Source organism: Panthera leo, chromosome F2, assembly GCF_018350215.1.
Source record: "Panthera leo isolate Ple1 chromosome F2, P.leo_Ple1_pat1.1, whole genome shotgun sequence".
Classification (NCBI taxonomy): domain Eukaryota; kingdom Metazoa; phylum Chordata; class Mammalia; order Carnivora; family Felidae; genus Panthera; species Panthera leo.
Window position 1 is genome coordinate 72530819 of NC_056695.1, and position 12462 is coordinate 72543280.

Consider the following 12462-nt stretch of genomic DNA (forward strand, 5'->3'; position numbering starts at 1 on the left):
ATGGTAGATAAAAAAAAAAAACACAACAACTGATTCACCGGCCACAAGAACCAAATCCTAAAAAGACGTGTGCTGTGGGGACCAGGCAGGGATCTGGCTTCTTTGCTCTACAGTTTGCTGAGATGTGGAGCTGAGCCTAAGACAGGTGAATTCCCAACACCGAAGTTTCTCGTATCTTTATAGTTATTTATGGCTCTTAAGGATTTTCACCATCCATGTGCAAAACGCCGACACTAAGCAGGGACAAATTATCACTGGCCTTGCGTGGACGGAGTCCGGGAGAGATTAAATTACTCGCATGGCCTGCACAGTGACCAAGTGGCAGCGGAGGTGGGAAAGCCCTGGGTTTTGAGGGTGACTGGAGTCTGGACCTTGTCTTCATGGCCGATAGTCACGTAGCATTCGGCGAGCTCTACGTTCTCTGTGCTTTAGTTCCCTAATTTGGCAAACGGCAATAAAATCATCTACTTCCCAGGGTTGCTGCGAAAATTCAATGAAATAAAACATGAGATGGGCCTGGCATGAATCCTCTCTCTCCCCTCTGCTCTACTTAACTCGGCTCCCACGCGAGGGGCTTTATTAGTGAAGGGCCTACAGAGTTTCATACGATGAGGCTTCTCCTCTCTTGAAGGCTGTCTCACAGTGGGACTGAGAAGCATGTTTATTGCAAACGCCCCTGCACCATATCCATTTTGTGCTCATTAGTGCTTGTTGCCAACTTCCTAGGTACCCGTGGCCTTGCTCGTGCATTGCTGCTGGACGGGAGTAGGTGCTAATCATGGCTTTGCGGGGCACTCAGTGCCTGAAAATAGTAGACACTCAATAAATACTTCCTAAACAAATGGTGAACACACAGAGGGCAGAGATTGTGCCCAGATCATGACTGGACCCCCTGCCCTGGCCAGCACAGTCCATGCACAGGATGATTATTTGCTAGACAGACTTTTTTTTTTTCTTTTTGAGAGAGAGAGAGAAAGAAAGAGAGAGAGAGAGTATGCACAAGAAGGTAAGAGGGACAGAGAGAAAGAGAGAGAGAATCCTCAGCAGGCTCTACGCTCAGGGCAGAGTCCAATGTGGGACTCAATCCCGTGATTCTGGAATCATGACCTGATGATCATGGCCAACTGAGACACCCAAGTGCCCCTAAACAGATTCTTTAAGTGGCAATGCACACTCACCTCAAAGGATGATATCAATGCCTTCATGGGAGACTTTAAAACTAAAATTCTAAGAAAAAAATTCTCCAGCACCCAGACTTGCCAGTCTCCAGTCAGTGGTGTTACCTATAAAAGCCCATTTTCAGGGCACCTGGGTGGCTCAGTTGGTTAAGCGTCCGAATCTTGATTTCGGTTCAGGTCATGATCCAACCATCATCAGATCGAGCCCTGTGTTAGGCTCAGCATGGAGCACAGAGCCTGCTTGGGATTCTCTCTCTCTCCCTCTCTCTCTGCCCTCTCCCACGGGTTCTCTCGCTGTTTCAAAACAAATAAATAAACTTAAAAAAGCCCATTGTCAGCACTTTTGTTTGCCTCAGATCTGTTCACTGCTTGAGAAATACCGCTCAAGTCCCCTGAAAACACAATCAGAAAGAAAATGAGGAAGTTGGCCCCTTAATGCAATTCCCAGCTCCTGCTGAGGCACAATATCTGATTTTCTGCTCTGGAGATCAGAGGTATGAGAATCTCTCCTGGAGCCAGACTGTGGCCAGGGTGGCCTTTGTGCTCAGAGTCTGCACATCTTTTTTCCCCCCCGGGGCGTTTTCCATCTGCAATGAAAAGGGACCCAGGTTGATTCAAAGAGCACCACTGGCTCCTGCCTGGACTTCCTTTCCTCTCCCATCGTGTGCTCTATTCATGTCACCAGAAGCTGCTTCAGGGCATCGACTGCTACAGTGGCCCCTGGGGGGAGGTCCAGGTGAGAAATGGTGAGGGATTCAAGAGGTTTATTTTATGCAGACGATTGTCCTGGGGGAGAGAGAGAGGGGGGCAGGCCCCCCATGCAGACAGCACTTCTGGGCTTCTATGCCCCAGTGATTCCGAATGGCTTTAGGAAGAACCCACCACTCCCAGGCTGTTGCAAACTGAGAGACCTCTCACCGACCTGTCTCTATGGCAGGGCAAAGCGGGGTTAACGGCAGTGAAAGTCAAGGCACCAAGAGACCTCTCCTGGGGTTATAGACAGTATCTTATTTTTACTGACCACTCACACCGTAGCACACCAAATGCTTTGTATCCGGTATCTGATCAAAACCTCCCGTCAATCGTAGGAGGGAGTAAGTTACAATCCTTGTCCCATTTCACGCACGAGGATACGGAGATTCAAAGAGTTTTAGGGGAAATCCGGAAGCCCGAGGTCATGCACTTGGCAAGTGCACAGGGAAGACTCAAGCCCACGTTCTTTTTCACCGACGCCTGGCTCATAATTCATCCGTTTGTTCATGCACTCACCATGTCAAAGAGGAGGGGCTCTGTGCCAGATGCAGCGCGGAGCAGGGAGAATCGGCAGAAGACAAGAATGGACACGGCACTTGCCTCTGTAGAGCCAAGGTTCTAGAGCTGGCAAATGGACCCTGGAAGAAATGAAGGCGAGCCCGGTGGCGGCTCTGGCTGGTCAGGGAGGGACTCCTCAAGGGGACTGAAGCTGGGATGTGAAGGACAGAGAAGGTGCTGCAGGCACAGGGCAACAGCCAGTACGGAAGCTACGGGATGCAGTCTCTTTGGAAATTCATTCATTCATTCACTCAACACATTTTTACTGAGATTCTACTGTAGACAAGTAAGTTAGCTGCTACGACTACAGGAGAGAACCAGCAGATGGGATCCTGAATTCCGTGGGGGGCCTACAGTCTCCGTCTCAGAGAGGACAGGCAGAAGATGTGATAGTCGTGCTATCCGAGAGGTCCCACGAAAAGGAGCTTGATAAGCACTAGGACAGTAAGTCAGGAACAGGCCCTCACTAGTGCTGTGGGCAGATAACCCGGCGACGTGGGGCAGACTGCTCTATAAGCCACAGATGAGGTCCTGGGTAGCCTTTCGAGAGCTGCAAAGGCAAGAGAGGAGAGGCTGGGCTCCTACTCAGTGGGTCCTCAAGACTCAGAGTGAGGCAGAGAGCAGGGGATGAGAACTTCATCTCCAGACTAACCATTCGGTATTTAGTCTCAGGAATAAGGCATGGGCTCATCCCTAGTACAGGGGCTCGCCAGCCCAGTGTTTCAAACCCTCCAGGGGCGCCTGGGTGGCTCAGTCGGTTAAGCGTCCGACTCCGGCTCAGGTCACGATCTCGCGGTCCGTGAGTTCGAGCCCCGCGTCGGGCTCTGGGCTGATGGCTCAGAGCCTGGAACCTGCTTCTGATTCTGTGTCTCCCTCTCTCTCTGCCCCTCCCCCATTCATGCTCTGTCTCTCTCTGTCTCAAAAATAAATAAAACGTTAAACCCTCCAGTTATTCTGATGGGCCATGCAGTCCTCTGATCATAATGGACCTGTCCCTGGGATGCCTTCCTTCACTGGTCTGCGGAAGTGACACCACTTCCACGAAGCTCCCCCTGAATCCTCCTATGCCACGTAGACCTGCCTACTTCTGCCCTGACTGCAACCTGCACCGGCCTCTGACTTTACTGCAGCAGCGGCTTTCCTGGGTGACCTCCACTTACCAACTCTCTGGATTACCTGACTCAGTGGGTCCACTTTTTCCAGTCCCTCCCTCACACCTGTCAGCTGAGCACTGCGGGGCTGAAGTTCCCCCAGCTCATATGGAGCTCTCTAGACGCCCGTAGTTTCTATGCCTTATGTAGCCCCACGCCGGCCAGGAGGTACTGGGCTTGTTCCCAAACATGATTATGTCACTTCATCTGTTGGTGCACTCATTCTATTTAATTAGATACTAAATTAAAATTTTAAAACAAGTAGGAACAAGTGATGCTCTTTGTATGCAAATGCAATCGAATGCTTTGGAAAGACCCGGTCATGCTGGGTAGCTAAAACACTGTCACCAAATCAGATGTGGGCAAGGTGGCCATGAATATTTGTGGGAAAAGTAATAAAAATTCAAAAGTCACTCTGGTCATGTTGCAAGTCCTTTTCAATCCTTGCTCCATTTTAAGGAACTAGAAGCCTTGGCTGATGCCCAATTAGCTATGGTCTCAATAAGAAACAATAGATCTAAGCTAAAAATAAATGCGTGGGCTTTATATCAAAAGACCAGACAATGAATTTGTTATTTTATGTTTAAGTTATAAGCCAAATGTTTAAGTACAATGTTTCAGAATTCCCCACTTTAACCCACTTTTCCAATTAATCAAGCACCTTCTCATCCTGATGGCTTCAACCGAAGCGATCTTACAATTCTTGTTTAGATGTCTGTCCGTGAAGCCTTTGAGAGTCGCGGTGGTGTTCTGTCCACCTCCAGAACCCAACACAGGCTTGGTAAGGAAAGAGTGGCCATATTATCCAGATTCCTCTGTTGACGGATAGATACCCTAGTCTGCTTCAGAAAACTCAGGCTTTATCCTAAGTATACTGGGATGTCTCATGGAATCTAAGGGCAAAACAGAGGCTGGGTATGGGGAACCAAAGGGGACCCATCATGACTCTTTCCCCTAAATGTGGATCTCTGCTTCTCCTCCAAGCTGGCTTCATCCTTCTCTGTCACTTCTCATTCACTGAGAGCTCTTGGTCCTTATCCCTTATAGCTTAGGCCAGTTTAAGAAGAGTCTCGCTCAGTTCAAGCCTCAACGTGTCTTCTAGATGACTACCAGACGCACGAAAAGATGCTCGACATCGCTCATCATCAGGGAAATACAAATCAAAACCACAACGAGGTATCACCTCGCCTCTGCCTGGCTAAAATTAACGACACAGGAAACAACAGATGCTGGCGAGGATGTGGAGAAACGGGGACCCTCCTGCACTGTTGGTGGGAATGCAAACTGGTGCAGCCGCTCTGGAAAACAGTGTGGAGCTTCCTCAAAAGGTTAACAATAGCACTACCCTATGACCCAGCAATGGCACCGCTAGGTCTTTATCCAAAGGGTACAAAAATGCTGATTCCAAGGAGTACATGCAACCCAATGTTTATAGCAGGGCTATGAAGAATAGCCCAACTATGGAAAGGGCCCAAATGTCCTTCGACTGCTGAATGGATAAAGAAGATGTGGTATAAATACAATGGAATATTATTCAACCACCAGAAAGAATGAAATCTTGCCATCTGTCATGACTTGGATAGAGCTAGAGTGTATTATGCTAAGCGAAAAGTCAGTCAGAGGAAGATAAATACCATACGATTTCACTCATGTGGAATTTAGTAAACAAAATAGATGAATAAATGGGAAGGGGAAAAAAAGAGAGAGGGAAGCAAACCATAAGAGACTCTTCAAGATAGGGAACACACTGACGATTGGTGGAGGGAGGTGGGTGGGGGACGGGCTAGATGGGGGAAGGGGATTCAGGAGGGCACTTGTTATGATGAGCCCTGGGTGTTGTATGTAAGTGATGAAATCCCTGAATTCTGCTCCTGAAACCAATGTCGCACTGTATGTTAACTAACCAGAATTTAAATAGAATTTTGGAAGAAGACAAAAAAGACTTAACACATCTGCCTAAGGAGTCAAACATCCAGACCTGCCTAAGGCTCACGGTCAGAGATGCAGGGGCACAATAAAGAGACTGGTCATCACTGAAGTGACCCTTGAGAAAGGGGTGGGTCGGGTGCAGAGGGGAGAAACTAAAGTCCCCCTTCCTTCCACATTCGTGGAAGGAAAGGATGAGTAAACTATAAACACCTGCTCCTGAACAGAATCTCGCTTTGACCACAGGGGTGCAGAGCAGGGAATGTGGAGACATGGGTAAGTTAGAGGAAGGTCGGTCGATGGTCTAAGACCACCAGGATCCTTTGGTTCTACCCGGAAATACAAACACTGAAAGGTTTGGAGTCAGGCAAGCTTGCAGTTTGCTCAACAGCTGGCCCACCTTGCGACCATAATAACCTCTATGACCCTTCTGTGCCTCAGTTTCTTCATCTACAAAATGGGAATAGTACCGCCTGCCTCCCAGGATTGTTGTTTACACTAAAGCCCCTTTTATAGATCCTGGCGTACAGTAGGTGCTTACTAAATAGCAGTAGTGATCAGGTGTGCTTTTAATTCATTCCAGCAGCCAGCTCACAAGCCAGAGGCTGCGTCACTCTCTCGTCTGTAGTCCACAACGGGGAACACACTTTAAAGAACGCACACCTTCTGGGATGAGCACTGGGTGTTGTACGGAAACCAATCTGACAATAAATTTCACATTAAAAAAAAATAAAGAACGAGTAAGAAAATTCAGGTTTCAGGGAAGTTTTTCTTCTTTTCATCTTTTCAAGGAGTTAAGATTTTTCCAGGTCCCTTCATTTAGTAGTTCCCAGGCAAGGCTCTTTCCTTATTCTTCGATTTGCTTAAGCATTGCTGAATGCCTACTGTGTGCCGGGAGAGTCCAGTGCACAAGGCCAACAAAAGCCCTGCCTTCACAGACCTCGGCTCACTGCAGGGAATTTAAAACAATAGTAACATAGTCAAAACTGCTTTGCTTTTTATTATCATCACCATTCACCATTTACCCTTGATATTTCAGTTTGAAACAACGTCAGTGCCGAAATACTCCCCTCTACTCCCCAGGCATCTGCTCAGTAGAGATGGCACACGGTCACTCTGTCCCCACAATTTTTAGCACTTTCAATGCAGAATGACCCATGATAGGGCAGCACACGCCTTTGCCATCAGTTTTACACCCTCCCCGACGCTTAGCACAGGCGGGGTAACTCACAGCTGAGGGCCTCCTCTGGTGTGTCGACAACTCTTACATTATCGGACAGAAAGGAAGGCAATTTCTGGGTCGGTAAAACAATGATAAATCAAAGGCAGTAGTATGACAGTCGGGCACAATGCTGAGCTGCCCTGAAAGGAATTTCGTCAAATATGAGGAATAAAGAACACATTTGCTGTACGCAGGAGACACGAGGGGCCGAATCTGCTCTCAAGCAGCTCCTCTAGAAAAATCTTTCTTTTGGGGCGCCTGGGTGGCTCAGTCGGTTAAGCGTCCGACTTCGGCTCAGGTCATGATCTCACGGTCCGTGAGTTCGAGCCCCGCGTCGGGCTCTGGGCTGACGGCTCAGTCTGGAGCCTGTTTCGGATTCTGTGTCTCCCTCTCTCTCTGACCCTCCCCCGTTCATGCTCTGTCTCTCTCTGTCTCAAAAATAAATAAACATTAAAAAAAACAAAAATCTTTCTTTTAAGCACTTCTTACGGCTTGAGGATTTCAGTCTTTTTAGAGAGCGCTAAAAGGTTCTTTCACATAAGGTTTGCCACTCTTCTCTGACACAGAAAAAAGTAAACACCGGGCCATTTTCAATAAAAAGACATTGATATATAGGTCAGAAATCCACAAATGGAAGACGTGATTTTGAGTCTCTTTCCGGCATGCACCGACCCGCTGTCTGATCTTGGGCAAGCTCCTTGATACGTCTGAATCTGAATTTTCTTAGGTGTAAAGGCAGGCATTGAACTTTGCTCTGCTGGCTTCACAGACGGTGAGATATTCCAGCTGGATATTATCACGTCTTAAAAAAAATAGGAGGGGCACCTGGGTGGCTCAGCCGGTTAAGTGTCCAACGCTTGATTTCAGCTTAGGTCATGATCTCGAGGTTGGTGAGTTGGAGCCCCTCATTGGGTTTTGTGCTGACCGTGCACAGCCCGCTTGGGATTCTCCTTCTCTCCCTCTCTCTCTCTGACTCTCACATTCTCTGTCTTTCAAAATAAATAAATGAAGCTTTAAAAAAAAATTAAGAGTTTGCCAGTTAGAGTTAGAGAAGACCATTCAGACAATGAACAAAGACACAGGATGGACAGGGGATGGCAAGTTTGTGGGTGAGTTCACCATGGTCAAAGGTTCTCTGTGAAGGACTAATCAGAATAGAGACTTGAGAATTCCACTGGGAACAGTGTGGCATGGCCCTTGCGAATTGTGGCAAGGAATTTGGTCTTTAGGTCATAGGGGAACAGGGAGCCAATGATTTTTTAAGTGGGAGAGGAGAAGGGAAGTAATATTATTTGTGTGACTCTAGAGAATGGACTGCAAGCCTAGGGAACAGACAGAAAATAGGTGACATAGTCGTTGCTAAGTCTCCAGCAAAGAAAGTAGATCTGAACGTGGGTCAGTGCAGTGGGCAAAGAGAAGGAGAAAAAAAGGGAAGCTACTGTTATTGTATATAGGCTGAAAAGTTTTCCAATTTTTGAAATTGCACAAGGGATGAAACAGAAAAAAATGGTATCTACATATATATATATATATATATATATATATATATATACACACACACACACATATATGTACATATATATACACATTTTTAGCACTTTGTATATATGTATATGTGTGTGTGTGTGTGTGTGTGTGTGTGTATATATATATGCTTGGGATTCTCTCTCTCCGTTTCTCTCTTCCCCTCTTCAACTTGCATGCAAGCTTGCACTCTCTCTCTCTCTCTCTCGAAATAAATAAATAACTTAAAAAAAAAGAATTTCCAGCTCTTTATCCATTTCCATCTCTCTACGATCATAAATCTGAAAAAGGAAATTCCTTTTAATATTATTCATCTATTTATTTAAGTAATCATACATCAATTATTTTTCAAGCTCTCCCTCAAAATGACACCATGTAATGAGGAAAAGGCTGCTCCTCTGACTGAACTTCAGACAAGTACAGAAAGATATTAGGGTGGTAAGTGCAGTGATGGACAGGAGGTGAGGGGCAGTGTGAGTCCAATTAAGGGTATCTTGACCCAGTCAGGGAAGTCTTCCTGGAAGAGGTGGTTCTTGAGCCGAGTTTTGGTTTTGAGTAGAGGAAATCGTCTGAGTGAAGCCATGATGATGTAACAGACGGTGTACTCACAGTGCTTCAAATAGTTGAATGTGGAGAAGGGCCAGGTCTTAAAGTCACTCGTGTGCTAAACTAAGAAACAGTAACTTCACCTTGAAAGCTAAGGGGAGCCACGGAAGGACCTTTTTCTTATCGGTAACTGAAGTGTAATTTACAGAGAGGGACATGGGCGTATCCTAGATGTACAGCTGGATGTATTTCCACAAATGAAACACGCTCTCGTGAACAGAACCCAGACCCAAAAGCAGAACAGGACAGCAACCCAAAAGCCCCTCGTGTCCCCCAGCAGTCCACACGTTATTTAGCAAAGCAAATGCCTAAGAAAGAATAGCAATCGTATTGTCAAAATAGGATTCTGTCCACCACCACTGCTCCTGTTGGCTGGCACTAATGGGTCCAACTCTGTACGTGAATCATCTCATTTTGTCCTCACCACAACTCATGAGGATGATACCTTTATCATCCTTGCTTTACAGATGTGGAAACTGAGGCACAGAGAGACTAGAGAGCTGTGTCAAAGGCACACAAAGGGGCACAGAAAGGCAGCACCTGAATGCAAAGTCAGGTGTCTTGGTCCAGGCTCTGTGTTATGGAGCCTGATTCAGGTTCATTCTTTCCTCGGGGACAGAGGGTCACCTGGGACTGCCTCTCATGCCACAAGCTTTTCCACATCTTCATATAATCTACTGTGGAATATCACCCGCTACTCACTCATGCGTCTGGAGAACTGTTATTTAGCAAGCATGTACTAAGGAATGAGCGAGTGCTGTTTATTTCACTGGGCAAAGCAGGAGACGATCTTCACTTCTGCCTCCCCCGTGCTCACGGTGTAGTCGGCTGAGAGGCTGAAAATTGCTGCCATAAAATATTAACAGCAGTGCACTAAACATCAGTTCAGGACACCACCTGGCTCTTGCCTGTTTCAAAGAGATGGCGGGATAAGAGATGTGGAAGATGAGATGCTTTGAGCTGGTGGAGAGTCAGAACTCCCAACGCCAAAGCTTAGTTTTTCCTGTCCTGAGCTTCATATAACGGAATCACCTGTTCTCCTTTGTGTCTGGCTTCCCTCGCTCTCCACCCAGGAAGAATGGGTCACTGATGGATCTCCTGTGACCTTCTGGCAGCCACTGAAGGGAGTCATCCACTACTCTTCCTTGGAACGTCTTCTGGTTCTGGTCTATGCACCTTGCTCTTCTGATTTGTTGTTGTTGTTGGGCTGTTTTCATCTTATTTTTATTTTTTTAAACTTTTTAACATCTCTGCGGATTGTTTCTCCTCTACCTACCCCTTTAAGTGTTGGGGGACTCCAGAGCTCAGCACCATACTTCTTCCTGTTTTCTCGTTTGCACTACCCTCCTGGATTAATTCCTCTAGGGAAATGGCTTTCTACACCATACGTATGTTCACCCACTCCAGAGGCTGTATTTAAATCTTAGCTTGTCTGCTGGACTCTAAGCTCTATATCCAAGTGCCTAAATTTGACACATCCACTTTGATGAATAGCAACCCAAATTTACTTGACCCAGATATGTGCTCTGGCCCAGTTTCCCATCATTCATCCCAATCAACACCACCCTCCAGGCACATGAACCTTTCTGCTCCTTGAACGTGGTAATAAGCTTGTTCCCATCTCATGACCTCTGTGTTAGGTATCCCTTCTGCATGGAATGTTCGTCCCCCAGCTGCTTGTTTAATTTGCCTTTTCCCAAAGGTCTCAGTTCTTCAAAGCCCCAATCTGGAGTACTGCTCCTTGTCACCTCATCTATAATCATGGCATTGATCATGAAAAATTTCATGGTTATGCCTTTGTTCATTTGCTCACTGCTGATCTCCTCTCATCTCCCCCTAAGTCCACGAGAGCAAGGATCTTAGTGGTATCCTGAGTACCTTGAGCGATGTCTGGGACACAGTAGACACTCCGTAAATGTCAGCTGACTTTCTTCATGAATGACTCACACCGCATCTTTCAGAGATACGCAGGCTGAGGAACCGTGACTGATCGCAGGAAGGCAAGAGGGAAACCGATAGGTGAGTTTAGAACTATTGAGAACACAGTCCATAGTGAGAGACTGCCTCACTGGCTGTCAGTGTCCTCACGGCAGCCTTCTCAAGTGTCTAGGATCCCTGGGGACAAACATTTGAGAACAGTTGATCTGCACAGTGACCACGCATTAACCAGCATATTTTAATGTCTGGAACATCCTGATCTTCGACATTCGGGGAGAACAGAAATCCCAGCGTATATAGGTCAATATGGTTTTTCCATGTTATATAGTATATGGTATACCTACAATCATATGGTGTATAGGTCTGATGGTTTTCTTTCTTTTCATCATGTGTTTTGCTAAACTTCATGTTCCTTTTGTCAACAGGGCTGAGATCAATTTGCAGCACACACACACACACACACACACACACACACACACAATGAAAGATCAAAACTTAGACTTTGATTCCTTTGGCCTTGTCAGGACAAAACAGCTAGCAAGCCTATAACAAGGAAAGCAGAAATAAGGCAACATTAAACATAAAATTTAAAAAGTCCAAGATGTCTATGTTGGAGTGGCTTCCTGAGCCTGAAAAATGCCATTTCTTAGATGTATCAATGGAACCAAAATACTTTGATATTCTCTTAGGGATCCGTTCATATTTATAAGCCCGTTTTGTAGTCAGAGGTGGACATGTTATGTTCGTTGAAAATGAAAAATGTTTTCTCTAGTGGGCATTGAGGAAACCACGGGAAGGACATTCAGATTTACCAGCCCGATCTTCATGTTACCCGCGAGAAGGAAGAGATTTTGCTCTGATGTAAGACAAACTAAGTCTGAGGTCATTTTCTCACTGAATGATCTTGCAGGAGTGTCAATTTCTTTATCGGGAAAATGGGAATGAGAAGGAGCCCTCCATGCGGGTCTCACGGAAGTGACACTACATCTCTGATGTGTAGTGGGGGTTCAACCAAAGCTGACCGCCTCTCTCTCTCCTTCCCTCCTCCACGTTCCTTCCTGTCTACACTTTAACCTTCCAAAATGGACCAGAAAAGAAGGTTTATAATATAAACATCTAATACTAGAGATATCTAATATAAATAATATAATATTAGAACATGTGCCTTTTTTTTTAAATGTTATTTATTTTTGAGACAGAGAGAGACAGAGCATAAGCAGGGGAGGGGCAGAGAAAGAGGGAGACACAGAATCCGAAGCAGGCTCCAGCCTCTGAGCCGTCAGCACAGAGAGCCCAACGTGGGGCTTGAACTCACGGACCATGAGATGATGACCTGAGCTGAGGTCGGACGCTTAACCGACTGAGCCACCCAGGCGCCCCATAGAACATGTACCTCTTTTGATAAGCCACACTGTCTACAACAAACATCTTCTAATGTGCTGTAAACCTATAGGTGGGGAGAAAAGTGAGGGATGTGGTTGTCCGGTATTCTGCAGAGCTTCGGCAAAGGGGAATCACGGACAGCCCAACCTTACTAAATGTGGTAGATGATATGTAAATATGTGCATAATAATTCCCCTTGGGTAGCGGCCTCCCATATGGATTC

At 46.2% G+C, this 12462-nt stretch overlaps 1 protein-coding gene across 1 annotated transcript in view; it reads right to left on the reverse strand.

Annotated features, from left to right (window-relative positions):
* The window catches only part of ADCY8 (adenylate cyclase 8), a 220151-nt gene that overhangs the window by 138702 nt on the left and 68987 nt on the right, over positions 1–12462 (reverse strand). The window lies entirely within an intron of this gene.